Here is a 22,076-nt window from a genome sequence, read left to right on the forward strand (position 1 = left end):
CTTATCTTATCCATTCCTTTTATAAAATCTTTTATAATTTTCATCTTTACAGTCATCTTCCACCCCTTCATTGTATCAACCCTTATTTTGTACTTATATATATAAGTCTTTCTTTCTTTAAAATTTTAGGAGGCACTTTCTTCTAACAGACCAAAATACACCCAAAATCTAGTGTGTGGCCCTGATCTATGCACTAGCCTGATCATATTTGATCATATTCTGGGTTTTTTTTTATTTTGTTCTGTTTTTGTTTGTTTTTATCTTTTTCTTTTTTCTCTCTCTCTTTCTTTTTTCTTTCTTTCCCTTTCTTTTCCCCTGGTTTCAGGTCTTTTCTGATTTGTATAGAGTATATTTCCTGGGGACGTTGTTAACCTGTTAGCATTTTGTTCTCTCATTCATCTATTCTCCTCTGGACAAAATGACAAGACGAAAAAAATCACCTCAGCAAAAAGAACAAGAGGTAGTACCGTCTGCCAGGGACCTACTCAGTACGGACATTAGTATGATGTCGGACCCAGAGTTCAGAATCATGACTTTAAAGATACTAGCTGGGCTTGAAAAAAGCGTGGAAGTTATTAGAGAAACCCTTCCTGGAGAAATAAAAGAACTAAAATCTAAACAGATCGAAATCAAAAAGGCTATTAATGAAGTGCAATAAAAAATGGGGGCACTAACTGCTAGGATAAATGAGGCAGAAGAGAGAATCAGCAATATAGAAGACCAAATGATGGAAAATAAAGAAGTTGAGAAAAAGAGAGATAAACAACTACTGGATCACGAGGGCAGAATTCGAGAGATAAGCGATATGATAAGATGAAACAACATTAGAATAATTGGGATCCCAGAAGAAGAAGAAAGAGAGAGAGGGGCAGAAGGTATATTGGAGCAAATTATAGCAGAGAACTTCCCTAATGTGAGGAAGGAAACAGGCATCAAAATCCAGGAGGCACAGAGAACCCCTCTCAAAATCAGTAAAAATAGGTCAACACCCTGACATCTAATAGTAAAACTTACGAGTCTCAGAGACAAAGAGAAAATCTTGAAAGCAGCTCGGGAGAAGAGATCTGTAACCTACAATGGTAGAAACATTAGATTGGCAACAGACCTATCCACAGAGACCTGGCAGGCCAGAAAGGACTGACATGATATCTTCAGAGCACTAAACGAGAAAAATATGCAGCCAAGAATACTATATCCAGCTAGGCTGTCATTGAAAATTGAAGGAGAGATAAAAATCTTCCAGGACACACAAAAACTAAAGGAATCTGCAAACACGAAACCAGCCCTCCAAGAAATATTGAAAGGGGTCCTCTAAGCAAAGAGAGAGCCTAAAAGCAGCATAGACCAGAAAGGAACACAGACAATATACAGTAACAGTCACCTTACAGGCAATACAATGGCGCTATATTTGGTTATTTTTATCAGTGTGGACTCGGAAATATTTATTTTATACTTTGGGTAATCTAATACTACTAGATTTTGTCGCTTAAATTTTTCCAACTTTGGCCATCAAGCACTATTTCAGTTGCCCTCTGGGTCTCTCTGACACCTCTCCATCAATGTGGGATTTTTGCTTTTGCTTTTGTTGTGTTTCACTTAAGCACATCCATACTTTCTGGCTCTATAAGACGCTCCGAGTTCAGCTTGTGAGTGTCTTGCCCCCGTCCTCGAGTCAGCCATTTCTCTAGGGAGCCCTGGTTGCTTTTACTGGAGAATAATCTGGGGGCTAGGTGTACTTGATGCCAGGGTTAAAGCCTTAATTTTAATGTGTTATGTGATAATGGTATTGAGGTTATATTTTAAAGAGCCCCCTTTTTAAGATACATATGAAATATCTGTGGCTGAAATATGTCTGCAATTTTCTCCAAAATGATGTGGGGGAAAGATGGGACAAGATTGGCCACGAATTGCTCATTGTCGAGGCTGGGCGATGTGATCCATAGGGGCTCTTTCTACTGTTCTGTCTACTTTAGGATATGTTTGAAATGTCTGGAGTAAAATTTCAAAATAATAAAACAAAACTCAGTCCCAATCACCTCCTCTAGAAGCTGTTCTAGATTACTCTCACATGGCCTGGTAGCGGCTCCTTACTCTGGCTGGGCAGCAGTGGAATGGGGCGCCTCCTCAGAGTGACGCACCCACTGCAGCCTTCCCTGTCTGGGGGTGCTCGGCACTGGATGGGAAAAGCTGCTCCCACCAGCTGTGCCCAAGGGGTACCTACAGCGTGGCCAGCGTGGTGCCAGGCGTTTTCACAGACAATTCCAGTCTTCTTACAGTCTCAGCAAGTGGGCATTATTCCTACCCCAAGTTTACAGATGAGGAAACAGAGACCAAGGGACTCATAGAATATCCCCGACCATGTACTTTCCAACAGGCAGAGCTGGCCCCTTCTGAACACACACAGGGGGAGGAGAGCTGTGTGCTAGGGCTTTTCCATTTGCCCCTCCGCATCCACCCTCCAAACCCTCATGCCTTCCTCTGCCCCTAGAAGCTGACCCTCTGGACAGCATTGCTAAGCTCTCCATCCTCTGGCTGCCCTTTGGGTTTGGCCAAGGGAAGCACCAGCAGGAGATCAGAAGATGGAAGAGAGAAGTGGGGTGTTGGCTCCCCCAGTGATCTCCCTGCTGTGCAGGGACATGTCCTACAGCATTGGCACTCACTGACTTAGGGAGCTACGCCTCCCCTTCCCTTCATCTCCATGCCCACCTAACAGCTTCCCACTGGGCATTTGGCGTTTTTATCCCTTGTTGGTTCCCTGCATTAAATGCTCCTCAGCCCCCTGGGCTGGGGCTGCTGGTATATCTGCCTCCACTGAAGAAGGCTCCACTCTCAGCTGATGGTCACAGAAGTCCTAACTAGATGTACCGGCCACTGCGTGGAAAGGAGACAAGAAGGGTCCAGAACCAAGGATTGGAGGCAGGAGTTTTCCTTTAGGGCTGAGATCTTTTAATTTAATAAATGTGCTGGGCATTGTATTCTGCTTTCTATGTCACTGTCCCCAGCGACAGTCCCTTCTATCACCTCTGGCTTTTCTTCTTCTTTCTTCCTCTCTCTGCCCCATTTCCAATGTCTGTCTGCATGAGCCTCTGTCTCATCCTTTGCTGATTTTCCCCTCTCAGTGTGACTTGGTGTCTTTCTATACTTCCCTGCCTCTGATAGTCTCACCTGTCCATCTGTCCCTCCCTCCATGCCTGGCTCTGCTTCTGTCTGCACCATCTCTATCCGCCACTGCATTTACCCTTAAAATCTCTCTTTGTTTCTACCTTTCTGCCCCTATTTTGTTGTCTGTTTCTGCCCGTCTGGCTGTCCCTCTCTTGTCCCAGGGGACTGACTTTGCCCAGGCATTTCTTCGAGGCCCCAGCAGAAGGAGCAGGGTCCCAACAGGAAAGCAGATTTACCTCCAGTTGGTTCAAATGAAAATATGTAAAGAAAGGAATCTTTCCAGAGTTAAGGGGAGGAATTGGGAATGTTAAGGCACCAGAGACAAGCAACATGGGATGCTATTACCACCCAAGGTCTGAGGGGTCAAGGGTGCAAAAGTGCTGTGTGAGTCCCTTGAAGGTGAGAACCTGGCGGGGGGGAGCTGCCTGCAGGAGCTGCAGTCTTGGGGTGATGGAACCACACGAGAAGTGTGGGGCTCCCATCTCCAGCCCCCTGCTGGCTACTCCCATTGTCTGGACCCAACAAGAAGCCAGAGGGCTCAGCCTCCCCTCCCCTGGCACAGAGCAGAGCAGAGAATAGAGAGCAGACAGTCCAGGTGCCAGGGACAAACAGGATAACCAGCACATTGAGTGACCTCCTCAGAGTCCTGGCTGAGCAAACCCTTTGGCCACTAACCTCCAGGGCAGCCTCCTAAGCCCTCCAGGGAACCAGTGTCTGAGGAGCTGAGGTTGGAGTTCTCAGCCCCGCTCTTTACTGTCAAGGCCATACATTTCTCAAAGCTCAAGTGAGAGGATGCTGTGATCATCTGTCCCCTTACTCCCCCAGGCAACCCCTGCTTTGCTAGTGTATCAATTAGGATTAGGTTTTTGCAAGTGTCAGAAAATCCAAACTAACAGTTGCTTGAAACAGAAAATAGTTTATTTCCTTCACACATACAGAAATCCCATATATAGGGGACCCCCTGGGTGGCTCAGTCGGTTAAGCATCTGCCTTCGACTCAGGTCATGATCCCAGGGTCCTGGGATGGAGTCCTGCATGGGGCTCCTTGCTCAGCGGGGAGCCTGCTTCTCTCTCTGCCTGCTGCTCCCCCTGCTTATGCTGTCTCTCTCTCTCTCTCTCTCTCTGACAAATAAATAAATAAAATCTTAAAAAAAAAAAAAAGAAATCCCATATATAGGAAGTTCAGAGTTAGGTGGGTAGGTTCACAAAGTCATTAAAGATCCAGGCTCCTGCTATTCTATTGCTCTGTCTTCCCCAGGAAATGGCTTCTACCTCATGATGCAAAAGGGCTGCTCAAGCTCCAGCCATCCCACCTTCAACTGAGTGAGCAGCAAAAAGGAAACTCAAAGGATTCTCCTTTCATCTGAGAAGACTTCCTGGGAGGCCCACACACTTCCACTGGATATATGGGCCAGAACCCTGTGTCATGGCCGTGAGGAGCTGCAGAGGAGGCTGGGAAATATAGTCTTCTTTCTGAGTGGGAACATAGGCAACAAAAGAATTGATGATTCTATTACTAAGGAAGAGGATGAGAATGGACTCTAGCAGTTTCCACCACAACTGGAATGGTTGGTGCTGCGGGATTTGGAGACACGGAGAAAGCAGAGGGAGAGGGTGCATGGAGCAAAGGTTAAGGAAAAGGAAGACACTCAACCTCTCACCCTGTCCTTCCTTCCCTCAGGGACCTCCCGGCAGGAAGCCTCCCCAACAACCTGCAGCTAGGGTGGACTTTCCTTCCCTTGTCCCCCGTGCGGCCCTGGCTCACAGTTCTCACTGACACACTCTGCCGAAACCACCCCACGGGGCCAAGACAGGCAGCCACTTTCCTGTCCTTAACTTCCTCTACTTCCCCACGCATGTGACATGACAGAGGCGTCCTCATCATGGGAAACTGCTCCTCTCCTGAATCTCCCAGCTTCTCCCCACCTCCTTGCCCCTGCTACTCACAGCCTGGGCCCCCTCCTCCCACTGGCTGTTGCTGGCCTCTCTTTAACCCACCCTGGTAGGCTCCCTCCGTGCCCAGGCTGGTTGCCCCTTTTCCCTGTGGTCTCATCCAGGACCACGGCTTTAGAGACTCCATTGCTTAAGACCCTAAAATGTTTCTAGAGGGGAGGGGGGTGGGGGGATGGGTTAGCCTGGTGATGGGTATTAAAGAGGGCACATTCTGCGTGGAGCACTGGGTGTTATGCACAAACAATGAATCATGGAACACTACAACAAAAGCTAATGATGTAATGTATGTGATTAACATAACAATAAAAAATTTTTTTAAAAAGACCCTAAAATGTGATCTCCAGCCCTAACTTTTCCTTCCTGACTCATGTCAACAACCATTCACCTCCCATCCTCACAGACTCCTCAGACAAAACAGAACCCAGGGTTCTGGCGCTCCTCCCCACACCTCCCTCCGTCTGCTCAGGAATTGGGGTTCACCTCTCCCAAAACAACTGTTCAAGCCCTCCCCCCTTCTCCTCACCCTCGCCCTCCCCTGCAGCCCATCAGCCAGTCCTGCAAGGCATACCCATCCCTTCTCCCCACTTCGACTGCTGCCACCCCAGGCCAGTCTCTGCTCCAGCCTCACCCCTGCTCAGCCCCCACCAGGCCCTGCTCGCTGCTCACCTCTCCCTCTCAGGGGACAGTCTGGGAGCGCTACTCACACGGGGTCACTCTTCTCTTCCCAATGACCCCCAACCTCACTTATAGGAGAAGCTCAACTCCCCGTGGCCAACGACACACCCCCTACACACACTGGGCCTCTCCACTTCTCCCGCTACCCCTCTACCACTCGCCCCTCTCATCACTACCTATTCTTTTCTTTTCTTTTATCTTTTCCAGTTCTGAAAACAAGATCTCTCCTGCCCCATTACCTCTATACCCTCTGCCTCTTCTGCCTGCTGTGCTCTTTCCTGTCCCTTCTAATCCAGCAAGTTCCATGTCCATGCCATGCTCTTGGGCGACCACCCCTCCAGGCCCCTTGCTAATTTCCTTGCAAGTCTTTTGCAGTTATTTTATGGGTTCATTGTCACTTCACCACAACGCAAGCACCACAAGCACCATGAAGGCAGCCATCACCTCGGCACAATGGTCCAGCAGAAGCCTTGGCACATACAAGGTGTTCAAAAATTCTGCATTCGATCCATAAATGAATCTCTCTCTATTCTCCATCATGCCCAACCCACGGCCAAGGCGACCCCTGGCACTCAGCAAAGATGCTTTTGACCATTTAGTTGCCATCTTCATCCAGCCCCAAATATGCCCAGAATTTTCCAAGGGCCTCCAGGGGTCTTTTGAGCTTGCTCTAGGCTGGCTCCCATGGAGCCAACTCTGCCTTCCCTGTCCCTTCTGCTTTCCCCAGGGACACCCTCACCGCCCCCCCCACACACACACACAGACACCCACTCACCAACAAGCCTGGAATAAAGCATGACTTATAGAGTGCCTACTATGTGCCAGGCACAGTGAGTCTTCACAACCAGCTCCAGACAACAGATTAGAGAATGATTGGATTATTTTCCAAACGCGGCCCCAAAAGATGAAATAATCTGCCCAAGGCCATACGAGTGAGTGGTAAAGCTGGATTCAAACCCAGGGCAGCCTGGCTGACTTCATCTGCACCAGGTTAGCTTGTGTGGTGATGAGAAGGTGTTAAGCACCCCCCCACCCCATAGTAGGCTCACCCCACCCCGACACTCTATCTTGCTCTTCAGCTCTGGGGTTCCTGGGCTAAGGAGACAGGGCCCCAAAAGTTAGAAAGTGCGGGAGGGTAAGGTCAAGGTGATGCAGGAGAGTTCGGAGAGTCCGGGGGTTTGGTCTTTGGTAGGGACATAGCTCTGGCTTCAGGGGGGTGGGGGGGAAAGGAGAGAGCAGTAAGGGAAATGATGGACAGACAGGTTGATGGGGAGGTTGAAGCACCCCAAATTCTGAATGCCTCTGTCTGCTTGCCTCCAGAGGTCTGACATTCCCCCTTGGCCCGGGGAGGGAGGTGACCATTCCCCATTCCTTGCCCGCCTGCCCGCAGGCCCCCCACAGCCCACCTGCTCGGGAAAGGGTCCCCTGGAGCTGAGGCATGTGCACTGTGGAGAGAACGGGGGGGGGGCGGGGGGCAGGTTGAACAGAGATGGTTCTATTCATCATCGGGAGAGAAGGTGAGGGGAGAGGGCCCTGCAACCAGGACAAAGGGAAGCAGGAAGGTGCTGCAAATGTCAGCGTGAGAACTTGGGGCAGGAGAGACACGGCTCCTCTGCCCGACAGATGAGGAGGGGCTCTGGCCAATGAGAGCAGGACCCAAGAGGGACAACTGTCGGGAGACGTGCCCCCCACCCCAGTTTGGTCCAGCCTGGGAAGGGAAGTAGGTAGGGGCCCATCACCAGACCTTGGGTACTGCCAACTTTTAGCAACGCAAAAAGCCCCTCTATAATCCGTAGCCTCCAGCTCCCAGGCCTGATGGGAACTGGCCCCCCTCCTTGGGCCTCAGGCCTGTAGGGCAGGGACAGTGGGAGGTGTGGCCACCTCGAGGGGCAGCTGAGGCAGGCCACAGACTCTTCGTCCAACCTCAGACCCTGGTCCCAGCCCGCCTGGGAGAGGAGCACCCAGAATCGATGGGTGGGCGAGGTCAGGCTGCGCCCTGGCATCCCTGAGAGCTCTCCGGGCCGCCGGACGCCCCCCTACCCTGTGTGTGGGTCTATCATCTCATCCCCAAAGTAGCTCTGTCTCTCCTCCCTGTCTTTCTCAGACACCCTCCTCCCATATGCATGAGGGCAAAGGTCATGGACACTGGACTCAGAAAAACTCAGTTCAAATCCTGACCTTGCTTCTCAGTAGCTGTGTGGCCTTGGGCAAGTCTCTTAGCCCCTCAGAGCCTCAGTTTCCCTGTCTCTAAAAATCACAAACATAAGAGCTAAACTCACCTCCTGACGTGTTAGCGAAGATGGAGTGACAGAATGTGGGGGAAACCGCGCCTCATTTTCTCTACAGGGCCCTTTCCAAGGAGGGGGAAGCCCTAGCGAGCTTCCTGAAGGAGGTGGCTGGGAAGGGCCAAGGTGCCAGTAGAGGTCGCTGTGAATGCGCAGGCCCATCAGGACCTGTCTGGGGCTGTGGGGAGTGGGGTGTCCTGTCTGGAGAGGACAATGTGGGGTCTATGAGCTAACACCCGCCCTATCTTTGGTCGCTCTCAGCCCAGGAGGAGATTTGGGCCACACCTTCAGGGTCTCTCCACCCCGAAGGCCCCCCTGACCTACCCCAGGGCGGGCTGGTCTCCCCTTGGGGGGCCAGGGCCAAGAATGGGCGCGTCAACTGGGGCAAATTAACACGTAGGAAAACACCCCAGCACCTGGAGAAACAGGAGCAGGGGCCGGGGGAGGGCGGCCAGAGCCTTGGAAGTCAGAACCCGAGCGGAGCGATAATTCACCCGAGTGTCCACGGCCTCCCGCCCGCTCCCCACCCCCGCCGCTCAGCCTCTGGTTTCAAAGGCGGACAAACAGCACACTGTGCTGGTCCCAGCTCCCTCGCTAAATCTTCCTGTCTTCAACTTCTTGTAACTTGAGCCAGCAGTGCTGACCCTCCCTCGGAGGCCTGAAGGGTACTGGAAAAGCGGGGGGGAAGGCAGTGGGGGGTGGGGGGGTGGAGGAGAGACAGGAGGGAGGGCAGGAGGGAGAGGCAGGGGAGGGGAGGGGGATCCTAACCAGGCCCACTGGAGCCTCAGCCCTCATCCATTCCTTCCCCACCTGGCAGCCTCTGGGCCCCATCTTTCCCCCACTTTGGGGCACTGGCTTTGGGGGGGGTTCATCCTGTGGGGCTGATGTCGCTGTAGAAGAAAGCTTTGCTTTCCCATGCACTGCAGCTTTGGAGTGTGTTTGTGATTCTAGATGCTTCTGAGCGTGAGCCGTGTGTGAGTGGGAATAGGGGAGGCTGTTGAGAGCTCACAACCCAGCATGTGGAAAAGTCATTTTCTGGCTCGAGTTGGGGGCAGACAGAGATGGGGAGCCCAGCAATCCTCCCCCTCTTTCTCTCATCCCTAGGGGAAATTCTGGTCACAGGGGAGGACCCTCCCACAGCCACTCCTGTCCTGAGACAGTGCTGAGGGCATTGCTGCCTGCCCAGGGCCCTCCACAGCCCTTCTGACAACTCAGGATGCTGGGAGGGTGGTCTTGAGGAAGCAACCCAGGGCAGGGACCCCCTTCCTTCAGGTAGTGTGACCCCTGGTGGGATTTTTGGTGGGAGGTCCCGCTTCAAGTCCCGGGGAGGTGAGGGATCTCAAAGCACACGGGAACTGGAGGCTTCCTGAAGGCAGAGGACATTAAGTTAATGGCTGGATGGGCGACAGGGTCAAGATCTGAATAGTGAGGGCAAGGGTAAGAGCGGAGGTGAAGGACAGGGTGAGGGCTGTGTTTGAATGAGGGTGGGCAAGAGAGTAAGAGTGAGGTCTGAGGGGAAAGAGATTTAGGATGTCACACGTGGGGTTAGTATAGGGGCAGGCCTAAAGGGTGGGGTGAGCAGAGAGCTGGTATTAGGCATCAGTGTAGGAAACCGTGTTGGGACAAGGCATGGCGGTAAGTACCGAGTTTATTCATGCCATTATCAATCAACAGATATCAACTGAGCACCTCCTATACGCTGGGCACTGTTCTGCCTGCTGGAAATATATAGCAGTGAGCAAAACACAAAACTCTGACCACTCCAAGGTAACATGCCGGTGGTGGAGGCAGCTAATAAAACACAAAAGCAGATAAATTGTGTGTTAGATGGTGGTAAATGCTAGAGGCAAAGCTGGGAAGGGGGATAGAAGGTGATGGGGCATGTAGTGCAATTTTTAATATGGCCTCACTGAGAAGGTGACATCTGTGTCTGAACCTCAAGGAGGTAGGGAAGCTAGCCAAGAAGGTATCTTGGTGAAGAGCGTTCTAAGTAGAAGGAACAGCAAAAGCACAATCTCTGCCATCAAAGTACACAAGCGTGTTCAGTGTGGCTGGAAGGGAGGGGGCCAGAATGGTGGCAGCCTGAGGTGAGGGCTAGAATCAGAGGAGGGGTCTGCATCGGCTCTGTCCTCTCCCTCTGAGTAAGGGGGAAACCAAACACACGGAGGGAGAGGCCAGCACGAAGGATCCCAGTAGAATGAGGAGGAGACCTCACTAGGGGGAAATGAAACGGGCCTTCCTAAGAGCCAGGGCCAGGGGCCCTCAAGTTGGGGGCCTCCCCTGAGCTTAGCCAGTGCCAACCCCCCCACCAAAGCATGAGGCACCACCTCACTAGGCGCTTGTCTTCAAGATCCTTGTCATCCACCACCACCCCCATTTGTTTGCTAATAAAAAGATGGGGGGAGTGCTGTCTGCCTTCTCGGGATCGCTGGTGTTCTCCTTCCCCTCTCTCTCCTTCCCCTCTCTCTCCTTCCCCTCTCTCTCCTGCCTGCTTCCTCTCGCTCTCCCTTTCTCTCCCCAAGAGCTGATGCAGTTAATTGGAGCGTCTTGAAAGTGCACATTAACACACACAGAGCCAAGGAGACGTCTTGGCAGCAAAATATCATTATGACTTCTTGAGCTCCAGCCAAAATCCCCTCGCGGTCAAAACACAATTCTTTAAACTAAACAATTAAGGATTTGTGCAAGTGTGGCTGCCATGAGGTATCAGGCTGGGAGCGGCTGGCCCTGCCAGTGTCAGCAGAAGTTAGCAACCTGCTCCACGCTCCGAGCCAGGTGATGGGGCCCCGGGGACTCCCGGGAAGGAGGGCCCACAGCAGGCCCCCAGCAGAGGCCAGGGAATAGCCTGCCCCGTCCCCACATCTGGCCAGCCACAGGTTTGAGAACCCCGAGGAAAACATGGCATCCAAGCCCACCCCCACCCCTCACCCATTATAGCTGCTCTGGACGTAGCCGGGAGCCAGAGAATTCTGAAATGCCAGACCCCCAGCCCTCTTGAGTCCCTGCTGCCACCGGCCCATCTTCAGAAGCCCTGTGCCTTGGCATGAGAACCATGGGGCTCCAGGGCACCTCGTGTGGCTGGGGCTCTGGGCCATTTCACTCTGGGACTTGGCTATGCTCCTCTGATTCCTGGTGCACTGTGCATTATGCTCCATCCCAGGGCCCTCACCCCTCTGCCTGGAGCCCAAGCTCAGGCCCCCCCTTCCAGCTTGGCACCCCGACATTCTCACACGCAGGGCTATGCGCACCACATGGCAGAGTCAGAAGCAGAGAGGTGCTGGGGCTGCCACCCCATTTGTTCCACTTCCACCGTGCGTGGACCTCAAGCGAGGACCCCACATGCGGTCGTGGGGCCACATCTGGGCTGCGAATCTCACTGGTGTGTTGCAAATCAACTCTGGTGATTTCAAATGAGTCCCCCCCCTCTTCCTGGGCCTCCATTCCCATGTCTGCACCATCCGATCTGGGCCCAATAGTGAAGATGACAGGTCCGTGAATGTGTCCAGGCAGTAGGCTCAGAAAGCCTGCTCCTTCCACACTCCAAAAAGTTCCTCTTGCGCCATGCATCTCAACAAACCGAGTCAGAGCCTTGCCATGCCCTGGGCAGGGGAGGCGGTTGGGGAGACCAGGGAAAGCCCCTCTATGGAGTGTCTCGCTCTAGACTGCCAACAAAGCTGGAGTCTAGTGAAGCAAAGGCTCTGGAGCCAGACAGGCTGGGTTCAATCCCAGCTCCCCATTCATTAGCTATATGACCTTTTGCCAGGTGCTTAACCCCTCTGTGCCTCAGTTCTCCTATCTGTAAAATGGGGCTAACAATAGCACCCACCTCTTAGGGCTGATATGAGGATGAAATGAGTTCAAATATGGAAACCAGAGCAGTGCCTGGTTCATAGAAAGCACTCGATGAATAGTAGTGACTGTTATTTCCATTTCTATGGCTTTAATAGTGAGAAACTATGGCAGCTTGTCTCTAAAGATGTCATCTTAATTAACCATGCTTCCCCGCATTTGTGCTCTGGTGCAGACCTCTCTCATATTAAATCTGGGACAGCCCAGGATAACCAATAGAAGGTGGCAGAAGTGACACCATGTGACCCCCAGAGTTAGGCCAGAAAAAGCTTTTCTGCCTGGATGTCTTGACAGGTTCATTGTCAGGCACCATGTAAGAAATCTAACTACCCTTCGTCCACCATGCTGTGAGGAAGCCCAAGCTAGCCACCTGGAATGGCTTCAAGGAGAGGGGGAAAGAGATGCTTGACCAAGCACCCAGCTAGTCAGGTGAGTGAAGAAGACAGCATGGACATCTCCCAGCAACCAGCCCTCCCGTGACCCCAGTTCCACCTGCCACCTGATCAAACCTCAAGAGAGACCCCAAGGAAGAACTGCACAGCTGAGTCCACCCAGTCGGCCCACAGAACCAGGACAGCTAAAAATAAATTTTCATTTGAAACAACTGAGTTCTGGGGTGGCTTATTCCATGGGGATGGACCTTAGAGTCAGGGCGAGTCAGAGTTGGAAGCAACCTTGGGGAGTCTAATTTGAGTCAAATCCCAATCTGATCATGATGTCCCCTGCCTTCCCTTTACCCCGCAGTGGCTTCCCATCATATTTTGAATAAAATCCAAAGTCCCTTCTAAGGCCAACCAGGCTGCACATGCTCCATGCCCCACTCTCCCTCCGACCTCAACTCCTATCACTCGGTTCTGCCCCTCCTCTGCTCTCAGCACTCTGACCTCCTCATCTGTCCTCGAACGTGCCAAATAGTCTCCTGCCTCAGGGATTTTGCTAGTGCCCTTCCCTCTGTTGGGCGTGCTTTTCCTCCTTCATTTCTCACTGCTCACCCCTGCACTTTATTCTGGTCCCTAATCAAATGTCCCCACCCCTTGGGGGGGTGCCTTTCTTGAAATAGTACCTCTACTCTCTCTTGCTCTCCCTTTATGTCTCCTCAGGTTACTCCCTGGTGTTACATTACACATTTACTCATATATTCATTTCTTGTGTTCCCCCCATGCCCGCCCCCACTCCCATGAGGGTAGGAATTTTGTTTGCTTGGTTGGTCACTGAGCTCCAGGGCCTGGAACACTGCCTGACACATAGTAGGTCTCAATCAACAGTTGGAGGATAAATAAAATGTCTCCATCGCAGGGAACCAAGGCCTGGAGATGGGACAGGCACTTGTCCAAGGTCACATGGTTACTTAGCCGGACCTCATCCCAGGGCTCTCTTTCCCCGGCTGCCCCCACGCTCTCCCGCGTCCCCAAAAAGACCGCTCCTCTCTGTCACTCAGGCAGGCCCAATAGCCCTCAGCTCTTCCAGTTGTTTCTGTCAAATGGTATTTACAATAAACTTTGTTTGAACTTTTGTCTAAGTGATAATAATAATAACACGATAATTATATGGAGGATAACGTACAACCAGCTGTATTTAATTAAAGCTGTAATTTCACTAAGGGTTTCTGGAAACCGTAAACTGCAAGAGTTGTACCACCCGCACCCCTCTGTGGGGATTGCATCCGCAGGGAACAGGGTGGCTGAAGCAGAGGCCCAGAAGCTGGAGGCTGCCCACTGGGTCCAGCTTCTGGAGCATGGGGGCTCCCATCTTGGAACCATGAAGAGGGTGAGTCTTCAATGGCCTCGGGCCAAAGACTAAGTCTGGAACCTCTCAGAACACATGCACCGACATCTCCTCACCTTTGCTGGCTCACAAAAAGTAGTTTCTTTCAAGACATCTGGAATAAAGGACTCAGGAGCCCAAAAGATGCCAACAAAGAGCAAGGAAGATGGCTCCGAAGGCCAGAGGCCCGGGCTGTGAGGCAAAGGGAAAGAATGGGGGCCAGCTGAGCCCAGGGAGAGGAGGTCAGGCCCAGATTCTGTCAGCAAAGATCTTCGTGGTGCATATCATGTGCCTGGCACTGCACCAGACCCCAGGGTTAGGGAGACATGGGTTTTGCTCGGCAGAGAGTCTGGTTGAGCAAGGAGGCAGCCTTATCTACCAACCACAGGAGGAGCCCCCCCCCCCCACCAAGAAAGGACTGGGTCGTCCAGAGGCTAAGAGTCCTGCCTGTGGGGTAAGAGTATGCAGGTTTAAATCCTGGCTCTCCCTTCCCAGCTGGGTTTTCCATGTTAACCTCCCTGTGCCTCACTTTTCCCTTCTGTAAAATGGGGATAATGGGATCTACTTCAGTGGGTTACTACGAGCATGAAATGAATGAATCTGTGTCAAATACTTAGGAGAATAGTAGAGAGGTCAATAAATGTTAGCTATTATCATTGGATATTTTCAGGAGCACTGAAACAGGGGGAATCATTCTGACCTGGAAATAGGGTGACCAACCCTGCTGGCTTGAATGCAGAACATTCAGTAGTAAAACCAAGACAGTCAGGAAAGCCGGACTGTTGAACACCCTACCTGGAAAGCCAGAGGGGGGTCTCAGGGAGAAGGTGAGGTTAGAGCCAGGCACACACCAAGGATGATCAGGACTTAGTTCACAGAAGGTAGAGAATACATGGACAAGTAAGGAATCAGGGATTCAGGCCCAGATAACTCATGTGCTCCCTGTGTGACCCTGGGCTAGTCACACCGCTTCATTTCTCAGAGACTCAGTTGACCCATCTGTAGCCTAAGAGGGGATTGCTGGCTGCCTGGGGCCCCTGGCCAGTCTGAGATCAGAGGAGGCTGGAGCTGAAGGAAGGGCCTGGTGGGAGGGCCTCATGGGTCACCCCACCTGCCCCCAGCATGTGGACACGTGTGTGCATACACACGCACATGCACACGCACACATGCGCACACACACGGGCGCCAGTAGGGCAAGGAGGAGGGGTGAGCTGCACAGGATAAAGGAGACACTTGCCCACATATGAAATCCTCTCTTTGGGGTCCGTAGCAGGGCTGGATCAGTAGGGTTAATTGCAGAGTCGATTTTAATTGTCTAAAGAGGCTGGCTGCTGAGGTGGGGGTTGAGCGAGAAGATCTCTGAAGAGATGCAGAAATATTCCTGGGTAATAAAATATCCCCTTTTCAGTGTCAAAGTTAATGTACCAGGCCTCAGGTAAAACCGGCTTCTTATCAGCTAGCGCTCTCCCTGGAGAAGGCTGGAAGGCAGGCAAGGAAGGAGAGAGCAGCCGGGGTCCCCTCACGCTCAGAGCAGAGCTGGGGGGCTCTTTGATCAGAGGAGGCTGAGCCCCCTTTGGGACAACCCCTTCGTCCCCTAGACTAGGAGATCCGCCCAAGTGGAGAGTGTACTGCCCGCCTGGTGTCATGCCATCTGGAGCTCTGTCTACCTCCCTCCTCTGTCCTCTCGACAGATGCTCATTCATTCTGCTGCCGTCCCTGTCCCTCAGTTGCTCCTTCTTTCCTCTCCCTGTTCTTTCCACCTGTCTGCCCCTGTCCCTTCTGCACGTGCCTGCATACAGGACTGTGATTGAGCCCCTGCTGGGATTCTGTCTCATGAGGCCGGGACAAGAGGCAGGAGGCCTCACCCGCTGCACATGCATGCACCCCCATGCAACTCTGCACAAGCGGGTGTGGGTGGCTGGTGGCCTCACCCCATAGCCTGGTCACCTTGCCCACACCCAGGGCTGCCGCCTGCACAGGGCCCCAAATCCGGCTGCACAGCAGTGACTCTGACAGGCCACGGGTTTAAATATAGAGTTGCGTATGCAAGATGGGGCTAATTTTAGCAGGAATGTGCTGGAAACTTTCTGAGGGCTCTGTTCTCTAGCTGTCTCCCCGTGCTCATCATTCGCTGGGGGCTGGAAGTAAACCTGCTAGTCTCCGTGCCTTACTTACCATTTCTCCTTTCCCATCACCCATCTCCCCAGCTCAGGACCCCAAACCCTGGCCCTGTTCCTTGTCTTCACAGTGCCCTGTCCCCTGGCCCATGCCCACCCAGCTGCCTGAGGTTCTGACTCCCTTGAATCTCCTCTCTAGTCGCAGGCCAGCCCTGGGGGAGATGATCAGTCGAGCAAGCTCTTCCTTCACTGGCCCACTCCCGTGATGTGTCCGGTTGGGGAAATGCCCCCAATTCACACACTGGCGTGATCCGCTGCTCACTGAACAGTCACTGGGTGCCAGGCACCATGTTACGTGCTTTAGAGAGGGTCACTCATGTAATCCTCACAACAAACCTGAGGTAGGCATGTGTCATAGCCCCCCTTTTACAGACCAGAGCACGGAGACCCAGAAACGTGCAAGGACTTGCCCAAGGTCATTCAACAGCACACCACGGGTCACCACATTCAATCTCTTTCACAGGGAGAACAGGTGCCTTTTTAAATGAGAACCGTGGGAGGAGGAGGAGGTCCTGTTTGGCACAAGGGAATAACTCTGCGATGGTGGAACTTCAGGGACTGACATTCCGGAAGAGCACGGATCCTTGGGCCAGGGGTGGGGAAGCTGCCTGTCTCATCCTCCCCGTGTCCTACGGCTTCACCCACCCAGGGTCCAAGGGCAATAGGCCGTGCTTCGCCCCCACCAAACTCTGCATTCACTCTTATTCCTCCTCTGCCCCGCTTGCCCTTACCCCTGCCAGTAGCAATGATGGAGCCCCTACTGTGTGCCAAGCACTGTGGCAGGTGCCTGGCTACAAAGACAAATGAAGCAAAGAGCAGGGCTGGGCTCTGGAGTCCTCCCGGCTTAGCCAGTGGCAGGCGCAAGCAGGGAGTAAACACTTAGCTGCCTTCTGGTTGGGAAGGACGACAATAGAGGACAGAGAGGAGAGAAGAAGTTGACATCCGAGGAGGGCTGCACCCCCAGCAAGAAACACCAGAAGGCATCAACTCTTCCTCCCATGCTGCTCTGACTGTTCTCTCCGGCAGCTCCAGAAAAATGCCCTGTCTCCCCACGGGGCTGTGTAACAGCACTGCGTGGTTGTTGTGTTTGAGTGCGAGGACATTTCCCTGTAATGAGGATTAGAATAGTAATGAGGAGGATGACACGCTGTAGTTAGAGAGCAACAGATCTCGGGGGAGCACGGGCCCACCCCGCCACGGACGCCAGCTGCCGGGATATGACACAGGCTGCGCCCCATTTGCCAGGCCAGGAGCCACCAGGCAAATGTCTGCCTCGAACCACCGTCCCTGGCCCATACCATGGTGGGGGGTGCGGTGGGGGGGGCTCTGGCTCAGGCCCTGGCCCTGGGGGAGAGAGGGGACCCCAGGAAGGAGGAGAGGGCCCGGTTCAGACTGCAGGTTCCTCAGGCTCCTCTCCCTTTTCCCTCCTTCATTTTTCTCCGAAGTACTAAATTCCTTTTAATATATGATATAATCTCCCCATTCATTCTTCTTACTGTCTCCCTGGCTAAAAGGTAATCTCCATGTTTTGTCCCCTGCTGTCTCTCCAGGGACTAGAACAGTGCTGAGAGCAGAGTAGGTGTTCAAGAAAGATTTGCACATGAACTAATACATTTGGGTTTCCATGCGCTGTGAGTACTCAGTGCCACCGGGATTGGAGATGCGTTTCCATGCGGCTCGAGTCTTGTGGCTGGGAGCGCCTGGGTGACTCAGTCTTGAGCGTCTGCCTTGGGCTCAGGTCGTGATCCTGGAGTCTCAGGATCGAGTCCTGCATCGGGCTCCCTGCTCAGCAGGGAGTCTGCTTCTCCCTCTGACCCTCCCCCCTCTCATGCTCTCTCTCTCGCTCGCTCGCTCTCTCTGTCAAATAAATAAATAAAATCTTTAAAAAAAAGTCTTTGTGCCTATCTGCGGGAGTCTATGCAGTGTGTGTGTATGTGTGTGTGTGTCTGAGGGGTGTATGTGTACCTGTATGAGGTGCATGTGTGAGATATGTATGCGTGCCGTGAGATGCATATGACCGTGAGTTTGTGGGTGTTGTGTGTGTGTGCGCGCGCGTGTGTGTGAGGGGTATTATGTGAGGTGTGCGCATGTCTCTGTGAGTGTGAGTGTGTGTGTGTGTGTGTGTGTGTACTTTCAACCTGGTCACGGGGTCCCCTTACACACTTCAGCTACTGCGTGATTGTGTGGACTCAGGCGCCAGCCTGAACCTCTGGGGAACTGGAGGGCAGCCGGGGCAGGGAACTCTGCTCGAGCAGGAAGACCCCTGCTGAGGCCCTCTCCCACACCACGTCTCTGGGACAGACCCCACCGGGGCTGTGCCCGCACCCAGTCATGCCCCCCTGGGACTGGGTCCCTATGCCAGCTTGGGGAACAGAGGCTGCGATCTGCAGGAGTGACCAGCACCCCGGTGTGGCATTCCCAAGTGGGTCTCATGCACTGCTGATGGAAAAGCCAGGGCTTGTGAAAAATAATAAAAATGGCTCACGTTTGAGCTGTGCCTGCTAGGTGGTGCTGGGCATCATGCCCAGAGCCTTATGATTCCCGCACCTCTGGGGTTGGGCATTATCGGGACAAGTGAGAAGATGGAAGCCCTGAGGGTAGTAACTTGTCCACCGTCACACAACTAGGGTGTGAGACATGGACACAGGCACCACTCCTGACACCTCATGTCCTCCTCGTCTCTTTGAGGACTGCAGCCCAACGAGACAGTGGGGCCGCCACCCTGACCCTGATCCACCACCTTGTTCTTTGGCAGGAAGGGGACTGGTGAGGGCATGGACGAGCTGTCTGCTTCCTAAGAGTCTTGCGTGTGGGTTCATCACCCAAGGTTTACTGACAGCTGTCCCTGCCCTTATGTAGACACCCCCATGATGGGTACTTGTGTTCCCCAAAAACACAGGTTTGAGTCCTCTCCCCTGGTACCTGTGACTAGGATCTTATTTGGAAAGAGGGATTTTGCAGATGTAGTCCAGTTAAGACGAGGTCCTGCTGGGTTAGGATGAGGGTGGGCCCTAAATCCGGTGACTGGCGCTCTTATAAGAGGGAAATGTACCCATAGGCACAGAGATACACGGGGGACAATGCCATGGGATGATGGGAGCAGAGAGAGGGATGCGTCCCTCTGAGCCCTCCAGAAGGACAGAACCTTCATCTCAGACTTCTGGTCTCCAGAACCGTAAGAGAATAAATTCCTGTTGTTCTAAGCCACCAAATTTGTGGTAATACGGCAGCCCTGGGCAATTAATGCAGCCTCCTAGCCCAGTGCCGAAGAACACAGGATGCGCGCGCCTGCACACGCATACACATACACACACAGAGCGACTGAACTACACAATTACTTGGACTCACACTTTGACTAGGCCACAGCAGCCCACGTCGCGTGGCTCCTGTGCAAGGGGCTCCTGCTCACAGCTACCCCACACCCAGCAGGACCACAGTCCCAGCTCCACGTCACCTGCTGGCCCATCCCTCCTCGGGGCCCACCAGGAGCTCCCTGGCCAGAGTGCCCCAGAGGACAGAACCCTCCAAACTCCCTCTGGGGCTTCCTTCCTGGTCTCCCCTTCTGTTCACTTCCCAGCCCCCAGGCTCCTGGTCTGACTTCCTTCCTCCCATCCTTCCTCTCGTCCTTCCTCCTCCCTCCTTCCCTTCCTCCCTTCCTTCCTTACACCCTCTGCCTCTATTTCTTCCCCTCTGAGTAAACACAGCCCTGTTGCAAAGCCCTGCCATGTTCTCGGAGAGCTGCCCATTGCCACCTGTTGCTATGGAGAAGCCTCTTTATCACAAACACTGGGTAAACAGCTGCTGCTGGGAGCCCCTTTCTGCTGGCCAGGGGTTTATTTGGAGAAAGTCAATAAGGAAAAATAAACATTCCGGTCCTGTGTATATATAGCCTTGGGACTAGTGCTCCGCAGTGGCTCAGGCCTGCCAGCTCCCCAGAGGGCCCACCAGGCCCAGCCTCACCTCTGCCTCTGATCCCAGAATCCTCCATTCAAAATGGGGAGGGGGGATGGGGACGAGGGAGCCACCTCCCTCCGGATTCTGTCAGGTCACCCTGCAGGCTGTACCCACCCTGCCCGAGGCTGGGCCTGAGCTGAGGCTCTGACCTCTTCTCCTCCCTTCCAGGGAATGGTGTGACGAAAGGGGCCCGCCCACCCTGCCTCTTCCAGGTTACTCAGCCTACCATTTTCCAGAGAAGTCCACTCTCTCTGAGCTCCCACAGGACACTGGAATTTCTGGGAAGAACCATGGTCAGTTTGGCTTGATTAGGACTCTCTCTTCTTTGGCATCTGAGTTTCGGTTGAATTCAATGTGTTAAGTGTTTAATTATATAGCATTCAGCACATGTTTATTTAACCCCTGTGATTATGTCAAGAGATTGTGCTGCGCTAGGCTGCCTCCTGCCCTCAAGGTGCTTACAGCCCAGCAGAGAGTCAGCATCCTGATGAAATCGGCTAAATATTTATAGGAAAACAGGGCACTGTGGGAACTGAGAAAAGCCCCTTCCATCTTGTTAATCTCAGTTAATCCCCAGAACAATCCTGCGAGGAGATTTTTTCCCCCATTTTACAGATGGGGAAGTAATTTACCTAAAGTCAGTTAGTGGGAGATTCAGGATTTAAACCCAAGACATCTGGAGGCAAAAGTCCCAGGCTCTAGGGGTGCTTGGTTGGTTCAGTTGGTAGAGCATGGGATTCTTGATCTCAGGGTGGTAAGTACAAGCCCCATGTTGGACATAGAGCTTACTTTAAAAAAAGGGGGGTGCGCGCCTGGGTGGCTCAGATGGTTAAGCATCTGCCTTCGGCTCAGGTCATGATCCCAGGGTGCTGGGATCGAGCCCCACATCGGGCTCCTGGCTCAGCGGGGAGCCTGCTTCTCCCTCTCCCCCTGCTCATGCTCTCTCTCTCTCTCTGTATCTCTGTGTCTCAAATGAATAAATAAAATCTTTAAAAAAAAATGTCCCAGGCTCTGAAGCACTGTGCAATTCTGTCACATTGGAGAAATGCCACAATCCCTACCCTCAAGAAGCTCACAAGAGGGGCCCCAGGGTTGCTCAGTCAGTTAAGCATCTGCCTTTGGCTCAAGTCATGATCCAGGGGTCCTCAGCAGGGAGTCTGCTTCTCCCTCTCCCTCTGCCCTACCCCCTGCTTGTGCTCTGTCTCCCTCTCAAATAAATAAATAAAATCTTTTAAAAGAAAGAAAGAAAGGAAGGAAGGAAGCTCACAAGAAAAGCCCTGATGAAATGTTTCCATGTCACTGGGGACAGGCAGTGATGACAATGGCCAATAGGGGACACCAGTCATTTAACGGACATCAGTGTGATACAGAGGAATTGGAGCCAGAGACAGGGATTGGGTTGAGCTGTGACTGACAGGGATGGAGCTGGGGACAGCCTGGCTGGAGTTGAGGAGCAGGAAGACCTGTTCGGAGAAGGGGGAGGAGGCCTGCCCCGCCTTGCTTACCACTCCAGACCCCTAGGCCTCTCTTCAAAACTCACCTGCATGCACACCACCCCTGCTTTGGTCCAGGACCTCAAGCCCTCCCTCCTGCAGCCTCCTTCCTGGTCTTCCTGTCTCCAGGCCTGGTTAGCCCTAATCTACTGCCCAGCCCCCAGGATCTTCCAGAAACACAAATCTAATCATGGCTGCTCTCCTATTCGCCCTCTCCGTAGAAAGATGCCATGCTGACCTTGCTCTCTTCTCTTCTTCTTTCCTTTTTTCTTTTTTAAGAATTTAATTTATTTATTTGAGAGAGAGAGAGCAAGGGGAGGGGTTGAGGGAGAAGGAGAAGCAGACTCCCCACTGAGCAGGGAGCCCGATGCAGGACTGGATCCCAGGACCTGGGATCCTGATCTGAGCCGAAGGCAGCTGCTTAACTGACTGAGCCCCCCAGGCGCCCCTTCCTCTTCCTCTTTTCCATGAGCACCCCGTGCACCAAGTATATAGAACCACCCACGTTTCCCAAATGTGTGGGGCCCTCCTGGGCCTCTGTGCTCTGCACTTGCTCTTCCTTCTGCTTGGAAATCCTTCCTCAAAAGCCACATTCATGCACAAACTTTTAGTGAGCACCTACTATGTGCCTGGCACTATTCTGAGCCCTGGGCACAGAACAGACAGAAGATCCTTGTCCTTGTGGAGTTTATCTCTTAAAGAGGGATATACACTAAAACAAAACAAAAAAGTAAAACATACACAGTGGGAGGAGCTGCTGAGGG

General features: G+C 52.8%; 1 long non-coding RNA gene across 1 annotated transcript in view; it reads left to right on the top strand.

The window, feature by feature from the left end:
* The window catches only part of LOC141374823 (uncharacterized), a 19,463-nt gene extending 14,219 nt beyond the window's left edge, over positions 1-5,244 (top strand). Inside the window, exon 4 of the long non-coding RNA XR_012381963.1 lies at positions 4,421-5,244. This is a non-coding gene — a long non-coding RNA (uncharacterized lncRNA). The remainder of the gene's footprint in view (positions 1-4,420) is intronic.
* The last annotated feature ends 16,832 nt before the right edge of the window (positions 5,245-22,076 follow it).

The sequence above is a fragment of the Callorhinus ursinus genome, unplaced genomic scaffold (assembly GCF_003265705.2).
Source record: "Callorhinus ursinus isolate GAN/ISIS: 27379988/994484 unplaced genomic scaffold, GSC_fseal_2.0 scaffold22, whole genome shotgun sequence".
Classification (NCBI taxonomy): Eukaryota; Metazoa; Chordata; class Mammalia; order Carnivora; family Otariidae; genus Callorhinus; species Callorhinus ursinus.